At 40.0% G+C, this 9,332-nt stretch overlaps 1 long non-coding RNA gene across 1 annotated transcript; it reads left to right on the top strand.

Moving 5' to 3' along the window:
- Nucleotides 1-727: 727 nt before the first annotated feature.
- On the top strand, nt 728-9,086 carry LOC131152912 (uncharacterized). Its single transcript, XR_009136119.1, has 2 exons — nt 728-2,139; nt 8,873-9,086. It is a non-coding gene; the product is annotated as an uncharacterized LOC131152912 (long non-coding RNA).
- The last annotated feature ends 246 nt before the right edge of the window (nt 9,087-9,332 follow it).

Here is a 9,332-nt window from a genome sequence, read left to right as displayed (position 1 = left end):
CTGCGAGATTTGGTTCCCTCCTTACCACGTATCGTCTTTGCAGCAGTGTATCAGTTTAAATCTCGCAGCATCAAGCTGCGAGATTACGTAAGCATTACTTTGGGAAATTTTTTCCCAATCAGAGTATTATTTGATATTTTATTTCCCTATATATGTGTTTTTTTATTTTTTATATAATATTTTCGTAAAAAAGTCTTTAATAATTACCTTTTCGCAACATATTAAAATATTTCGGAATATAGTAGATTGAACCAAAAGAAATGAAAAGCGTGATAACTCTAATATCTTCAAATACACCATCAGCCAAAAGCAATCTGCATTCGAATAAGAAGAATATCAACTCTATCAAGGCTATTCTCTCGCAAGGAAATAATAAGAAGAATATTTCCTGACAAGGAATTTTGTGAAGGGAAATTTTGTTAAGGATTGACTGGAGAGGGTCTCGGAGCCTATTAAAAAGGCTATTCTCTCGCAGCTTAGAAGAGGTGGGGTCTTTCATTTCCATTTTCTACTGTTCATCATCACCTTTCCACACAGATCCATCTCTCAAGCTCTCCTGCCTCATCTCTCCTCCCTAATCACCGCCTCGCTGCCGTCACCACCCCATCAGAGACTACCTCCAGCAGCTCCCTTTTGTCTCACGCTTACTCTCTCTCTGCATTGCCAACGCTTACTCTCTCTCTGCATTGCCAAACCATCAACTTCACTGCTGCGAGCAAATCAAACAACAGCTGTAACCTCTTCTGCATCACTACAGCAAGGCCACGCCGGCACCACCAACTTCCCCCGGCAGTAGCTCCACCCTCATCTTCGAACCCCTCCGTCACCAACGATCTCACCGTCACCACCACAACCATTGCAACCACCGCAGCACCCACAGGGAAGGCCACTGTTCATCCACCACCCTCAGAGGCTCTCTCTCACTCATTTTCTCTTTTTTTCCATTTTCTCCCCTTCTCTCAACCACTCTCATCTCTCCAACTTCACACCGGAACCACCCCCCACAGCCAGATCCACCATCACAGCAGCCCATGACACCACCATCTCCACCCCTTACGGCCTCTCTCTCTCGTTCTCATTTCTCCACCCTCTCCACTCTCTAGCCACCACACACAGTAACTCCCTCCACGTCTGGTCTCCCTCACAGAACCGCTGCCAGCCTGCCACAAAACCCATCACCTCTCTCGTTCAATCTCACCTTTGACAACCTTCTCCCTTCTCCCCAACCACCTCACCAAATCTCATTCTCTCCCTCATCTCCTTCATCTTCTCCTTCACGCTTACCTATCCCCCTCGATCAGCAGATCCGGCCACAACAACCCTCATCACCCGAATTCACCTCCATCCCCTCTCGCAGCATCACAACAACCCTCATCACCCGAACTCACCTCCATCCCCTCTCGCAGCATCACAACAACCCTCATCACCCGAACTCACCTCCATCCTCTCTCGCAGCATCAAAACAACCCTCATCACCTGAACTCACCTCCATCTGCTCTCCAATTCACGGCCACCATTCATCACCGTCCTCTTCCCCAACCAACCAGAAGCCACCCGAATATAGCGGCAGCGGCAGCCACCCGAACACAGCAGCAGCAGCAACAAGCTGAAGGAGCACGACCACCCGCATTGCCTCCCGTCTTCTATGACTCTTTTTGAGAGCTCTTAACCGTGGTGGTTTTTCAGCCGTATTTGATCCTACCCAGGTTACTCAACTCTTTTGGAGTGGAGTTCCAAGCCATTCATCTATAGGGGATTTCTATCAGAAACGGAGTGTGGCCATCTGGTTGAACCGGGAGTAGGCCAAAGGAAAATTGGAGGAGTCAATGGTTGCTGACAATGACTCGGGTAAGAGTATAGAGAGCAAGGTCCAGATGAGTTCTGGTATGTTTCTTAACAAAGCTCAGGTATAACACCAGATTCTCTTCAGTCTCTACACCAGGAAGAAGAAGAAGAGCCTGATAAACTAAGATTAACTCTGGCTTGAAAATATTGTCATCTCTAACCACCCTAGAAGGTGTTTGACAAAATGACTCAAAGAGATGCCGATTCTTGGGGTTGTTAGAAGCTTCAACTATAGGATATTTACTCAGTTTTGATCTTGGGGTTTTTGGAAGAAAGGTCGGAGACAATTCTGAGGTATCAAATTCGAATTTGAATGTTGAACTTTCCGCATTTTGAACTCATAACCATTTTCATGAATTAACTCTAGTTGAGTGTGTTTCAATTATTATCTTAAGATTTTGAATTAATTCTAAGAATGGTGAACCACACAACCCCTCCACCACCTGCTTGATAAAATGCCCAAATCAATGTTGTTTTTAGACCATACATGTGCTTGAATACTAATCACCTACCACCTGTTTGATAACATGCCTAAACCAAGTTTGTTTTTAGACGGATGATTGAAAGAGTTTTGGGGGATGGCAGCATCAATTGGGGTTTAGTTTGGGGCTTTGAGATCAAATTTGATTTGAAAAGGGAGTAAGGTTTGGAGTTTGACTTGTGTGCTTACTAGGTGTTTGACATAAGTCCCTGTGGATGTAACTCACTAACACACTGCTCGCACACCATCACACACACTCACTGCACACACTTGCACACACACTGATTCACGCATCACCCGCTCACACACACTCACTACACACACCTGCACACACACATCACCCGCTCACACACACTCACTACACACACCTGCACACACACTGATTCACGCATCACCCACTCACACACACTCACTACACACACCTGCACACACATTGATTCATACATCACCCACTCACACACACCCAAACATTCCATGCATGCACGTTACACACATGCACTATGATTTATTTTATCTCATTTCATCTTATTCGTAATATTGTTGTATATATACTTATGATTATTGTACATTTATAAAGACATAAAAAATCATAAAAAGGAGAAAATTAGGATAAAATTTAGAAAATATTCTTAGTTTGACTTTCATTATTTATCTTTTCGATATTTGAGATTAGGGAGGTATGGAAAATTATAAAGAATAGAAAAGATAAAAATTAGAAAAAATGTTTTGGAACATGAAGACTATTCCTATTACTTTATCACTCTCACACACCCTTACAAAACTCACCGCGTGTTGGCTAGATGGTCTCGACCAAGACCTTAAACTAGTTTTCCTCCGGACCGGTCAGTGCTTTACCGGCTCATCCCCAGAACCAGTTCACGCCGATTCTCTCCATTTCACTTGTTTATTATTATTTAAATATCCAAAAAATTCACATAAAATCCATAAAAATTCAAAAAAACTTAGAAAATTTCTAAAAAAATGTTCTTTGACTTCCATGGTCTTTGTCTTAAATTTTATTTGTGCTATTTTGAAGTTCGGGAAAAATATTAAAGAATCACAAAAAAATCACAAAAATGTTTTCACATTTAGAAAAATCACAAAAATATTTTAGGCTCAAAAAATCATTTCCATTCCGAACAAATTCCAAAAACCTCTCGGAATATTACTTTCCACTTAGAAATTTCTCTAAAGATTTCAAAAACTCCGAGAGTGTATTTTTGTAAAATATTTTCTCGATTTTCCATCCCGATGATTGTAGCAAAGGGCATGGACTCTTTAGAGTATTGGATTGTCCCGGTTATAAGGGAATACCTATATAGTATCTGTTTTGTGCATTTTTGGAAGGGAACAATTTTGAAAGGCTTATTAAATTTACTTTGGGATAATTTTTTTATTAATCTGGTACCGTTCATAAGAACGGGCATGTAGGGGGTGCTAATACCTTCCTCTTGCGTAACCGTACTCCCAAACCCTACTCTGGTGACGCAGATCGATTCTACCCTTAACGGGGTAGCAATCAAGTGTTCTAATCGCACTCCAAAAGGTTAGTGGCGATTCCATCACACATTGTTTTTCAACGAAAATATTTTTTCAAAATTCACATCAATTTTTTCCCAGTTCGCAACCGCACCCATTGCTAGAGTGGTTTCTGGCGGGTCCGGGGCATCGCGACAATGACAAAGGTTTTTAACTCGTCTGCATTATTGTTTTGTGCAAGGATTTCTAGGGGAAAGATCATCTAGGTAGTAGCACGTAGGTGAAGGATTTTAGATGGTGATGCCATGAAAATCAATGGGATAACTTGGTGGCTTGAGATCAGGAAAGAATTTTTCTTGGGGCGAGAGAACATATCAGCAAGGACATTGTGGGTGCCTTTTATATTTTTTACCGAGAAGTTATATCGGGAAAACCATTCTTTCATTGTGAGAATTTGCGGATCTGGAAGAACCTTATTTTTGAATTCAAAGATTCTAGGAAAAGATGAGTTGTCCATCTCAATAGTAAAGTGCTTTGTCCTCATATAAACATCAAATTTCTGAATCCCATTTCTTACGGCAAGGATTTCTTTGAAGACAGTATGGTAATGCTTCTGGGATTCTTTGAATTCGCCGCTAGCATGTCCACAATAAGACCTTTTCTTGTCCTTTTCTTCAAGTAAAATTGGCCCCAGTAATAATCACTGGCATCTGTCTGTAGGATAAGATTCCCGTAAGATGAAATAATTAAAGGTGGTGGATTTTCTACAGCCTTTTTGAGATATTGGACAGCTTTTGTCTGATCTAGGTCCCATGGTGGTGGTTTTTTCTTCAAGAGTTTTGTCAGGGCACTAGTGTAATGACTTGCGTGAGGAATAAAATCTCTGACATAATTGATGATTCCAAGAAATTATTGAATTTTCTTTATCGAAAGATGATCGTTAGGAAACTGCAATAATTCCTTGGCGAGATGGGGTCCTGGACAGATGGTTCCATGAGATATCTTCATTCCCAAAAAATCAATTTCATTTTGTTCGATAATGCTTTTCTTTTTTGAGAGCAAAATCCCATAATGTGTAGCAAGCTGTTGGAACAGTTGGAGAAGATGGTAGTGATCTTCTTGGGATTTAGAGAATAGTAAGATATCATCAATGTATATCAAACTACCGTGAAGGATCGGAATAAAGATTTTGGTCATCACCTTTTGGAATAGGGAAGGAGCTATCTTTAGACCAAAGGGTAACACAGTCCATTGAAATTGTTCATTTGGAATGCAAAAAGCAATTTTGTACCTGTCATCTGGATGAATTCCAAGTTGCCAAAAAGCACCTTTTAGATCAAATTTTGAGAAAATCGTTGCTTCAGCAAAAAGAATAAACTGTGTTTTGGCTTTTGGAATGGAAAATTTATCATCCCTTATAGAGGTATTGAGGGGCTTATAATCAATGACTAATCTTTTCCTTCCCCGGATCCTTTCCCATTTTTTTTCAACATAGAATGCTTGGCATGCCCAGGAAGAATTAGTTGGTTCAATAAGCCCTTGCTTTAATAAAGATTGACATTCTTCTCTTGCAAGCTTTAGATCCGAAGGAGTCATACCGAGATGAGAAGCTTTAGTTGGATTGACATCTTCATTTAACTTAAAGGGAATATGGATAAAGAAGTCTGGATTTTTCCAAAGATGATGATCATGAAGAAATTGATCATGACTTTCAGCACATAACTTTAACAATTGTTCTTGGATGGGTTGAAAATTTGGAGAGAAATGAATAAGAGAATAATTTTTTTCTTAACCTGATTCCTGTGGGAAGAATTATCAAGGATTTAGAAAGACAATAAACATCCCATCCTAAAAGAACATCTTTCTGAGGAAGAGCACTTCCAATGACATGGGTCCATATAATGCAGTTGGGAAGAAGTGTAATCCCAATTTTCTTTTTAGAAACCAAAGTGGTAGTAAAAAATTGATCATTTGCAGCCCTAAAAAATTGAGTGTGTGATGACCAACTGATAGGAAGAACTTTGGGATCGACCATGGTTTGATGAGAACCAGTATCCATGTATGCAATAGCAGATATGGGTTTACCATATTTCTCAGGGAGGAGTTAAATTTGAACATGAGGACTTATTTGTGATTGTTTTGAAGAGAGGAGGGGTTAAACATTGAATATTTCCTTCGTATTAGAATCTCAGTACGAATCTCCTGAATCAAAATCTTATGAATCAATCATAACCAGAATTCTATCCTTATTTATTTCTTCTTGTTCTGAAAGAATAGATTTAATATCAGCTTCAGTGTCTTCAGTTTGCAGCTATTGGGCTATCTTTATAGATTTTGCACAATTTTCAGGACATTATTTAGCATAATGGCCTTTCTTCTTACAAATGAAGCACAAAGGGGATTTATAGTGTCCTTGCTTAGATTTCTTTTTAAAATATCTGAATCTTTTTGACTTTCCAAAATTCTTTGGCTTATCAAAGCTTCGATACTCCTTGAAATGCTTCTTCTTCTTTGGAATGCATATGCAATCTTTCTCTTTGCATTTGATCTGCAAATATAGCTTCTTGCACTGCTTGGTAAACTTATGATTTTGCTTCATCATTTTTGAGAAAAGTTGATGCGTATCACATAACTTCTTTAAAGAAGATAAGGCAAGCTGATGGATCTCTCCAATAGAAATATCTCTAAGTTGTCATCTGAGAGAGGAGATCTTTCTTTGGAGTTCAGGCTGAATATCTTCTAGTAAAGAATTAATGTAAACCTGTTTGATATTTTCATCATTAAAACCTCCAAGAAGATAATATCGTATGGACATTCTTTGATAGTGAAAATCAAGGTCTTTCCTTTTTAATGAGCAGCATCTCATTTCAAAATACTCTTGTCTTACTTCATTGGCATGAGCATCAAGATCTCTAATGAATTCTCGATAAAGAGTTCCTAAAGCATGAGAAGGAGTTTGAGACCTTATGAACTGGAGTTGCCTGTAATCTCCAAGGCTTTGAAGCCATTCTCTTAATGATCTAGTGAATTTGGATACGAACTCAACAAGTACTGTTTCTAGAGTATTGCCGAGTTTGGATAGTTGGAGATCAATCCATGCACCAAATTCCCCAATTTGATCTCTCCATTTAGTAGGATAAATTCCTTCGAAAGAGAACCAGGGACCATTCGTAGGGTTTGGTGGTGCAGATTGCTTAGTGGCTGAATTAGCTTCTATAGGTTCTTCCATAATAGGGGTTGTGGTGTTAATTCCCTCATCGAATTCTTGTGTTCTGGATGTTCCTGGGTAAGTAGGAGTGGCCACAAGCATCTGTGTGAGGTTTGTAATTTCTTGGTCTAAGACTGACAGTGTAAGAACCAGAACATGGTATAGGGGTTAATAAGGTAAAACAGGGGTAAAAATGGAATTTCACAGACTTTGTCGACGAGGCCATAATTCGTCGGCGAAGACTGAAGGCTTCTCGTCGACGAAATTCAGAAGTTCGTCGACGAGTGAATGCCGAGAGGTCCAGGAAAATGTGAAATATCTGGCTCGTCGACGAGGCTGTTGATTCGTCGACGAGGCTAGTGAAGAATTCGTCGACGAGGACCGCATTTCGTCGAAGAATCTACTCGAGTGAAAGGTGCTATAAATGAGATTTTGGGTTGCTTTGGGACTAAGTTTCCCTAAAATTTTTTTCTCTCTCTCTAGAACTCTCCCTACACACTTTCTCTCTAGTTTTTTTTGCCGATCGTTGCTCGGTTTGTAAATCCAAAGTTACTACGAGGATCAGTGAAGGATTCTCTACGTTTCTAGCATATCAGAATCTCGTTTCGAGCAACTTCGGGTTTCGGGCTAAAATCGAGGTAAGGCTCGATTTTCGTTTCTGATTTTGTATATGTGTAGTAGTACGGATTGTAAGCCTGTATTGTACTGTGGTTTGTAGGTTTTGGAGTCTCGGTTCGTAGTTTTGGGGATCGTAGAGTTCGTAGTTGGAATTCGGGTTAAGGTAAGGTAAGGAGATTCAGTTTATATTAGTTCATTTTCGAAATCAGGATCGGTAAGCTTGTAGGCTATGATCGTATGTATGTTTTGGCTCCTTATTTAGGGAAATCTATCGGATAAAATACGGGATTTTTGGGTTATAGTTTTCGGGAAAAATTGGAGATTTCGGGTATCATCTCTACTTTGTTTTGGAAACTATTGGTGATGTTAAAATGGTACTATTGAGGTGACCGTAATCCATATTTGCATAAAATGTATACTTGAAATTGTAACTGATATGATTTGCCGTAAACCAAATAAGTGTGGTATGTATGGGTGTATGTATTTATTCCAGGTATTTGTAAAACAGCTATGTGGTGGCTAATTACCGTACACCAAAATGTATAGGAACGTGAGTTCCAAAATGATTCCAAGGATTTGTAAAATAGCCATGTATCGGTTAACTACAGTGGGCGAGAGTGGCCGGCTCTATATCCGGGGTGTGAAATATCACCAGTATGTTCCGGCTGGTCACCGAAGGGTGTGTCCTACACCGTATGTAGCAATGTAATCACTGTGGGCCTAGGTCATCGCAGCGTAGTTGTGCATACGGCAATGTAATCATTGTGAGACTAGGTGACCTTGTGTAGTTGCGTATGTGGAAATGTAATCACTGTGGGCCTGAGTCGTCGCTTCGTAGTTGCGTGTGTAGCAATGTAATCGCTGTGAGACTAGGTGACCTTGTAGTTGCGTATGGAGCAATGTAATCACTATTGGGTCTGGGTCGTCGTAGCGTAGTTGTGTATGTAGCAATGTAATCACTGTGTGACGAGGTGACCTTGTGTAGTTGCGAACTGGTGTGATGACACTGATCGTATGTTTTGGGTATTGTATATACTAAAATGGTCTTTGTGAAAATACTGGAACTATATGGAACTGTATGTATATGTATGAAACTGTATGTAAATGTTTCGAACTGTATCGTATCTTTTATAGTGTTATGAAGTATGTAAAATAACACTGGTATGCCACACACTGATATAAACTGCTTTCTTCGTTACTGAGAGGTGTCTCACCCCGAATGTACGTACAATGTTTTTCAGGTCCCTCAAGTAGCCGTAAGTAGCATCCTAGCATCTGGGAGCAAGGGTGACGTAGCTACTGCTAGTATCTACTAGGTACGAGTTTTGGTATCCAGGTTGTCGGGATAGTTTTGTGGACACCTGGAGTATGTGTTGTAATTATGGGAATGTATATCCTAGTTTGCATAGACTCTGGTATGATACTAGTTGTGTATAAAAGACCGTATTTCGCTGCGTATTTTGGATGAGTATGGATGATTGTGTGTATATATGTGGGTATCCGTTCACCCCACGGGGTCGGACCCTTTATTTGTATTGTATCAGGTATGTTTTAAATTGATACAGAGACAGGTTAGGTTACTAAATTCACACTTGGGACCCATCTGCGAGTTTGGGGCATGACAAACAGAGTCTCTGAGGTTGACAAAGTTTCATTGGAAGCAGCATTACTGCTATCATCATCGGAGAAGGTTTCAGAGAA

The sequence above is a fragment of the Malania oleifera genome, chromosome 4, assembly GCF_029873635.1.
Source record: "Malania oleifera isolate guangnan ecotype guangnan chromosome 4, ASM2987363v1, whole genome shotgun sequence".
In the NCBI taxonomy this organism is placed as follows: domain Eukaryota; kingdom Viridiplantae; phylum Streptophyta; class Magnoliopsida; order Santalales; family Ximeniaceae; genus Malania; species Malania oleifera.
This window is presented reverse-complemented; position numbering and strand designations above follow the sequence as displayed.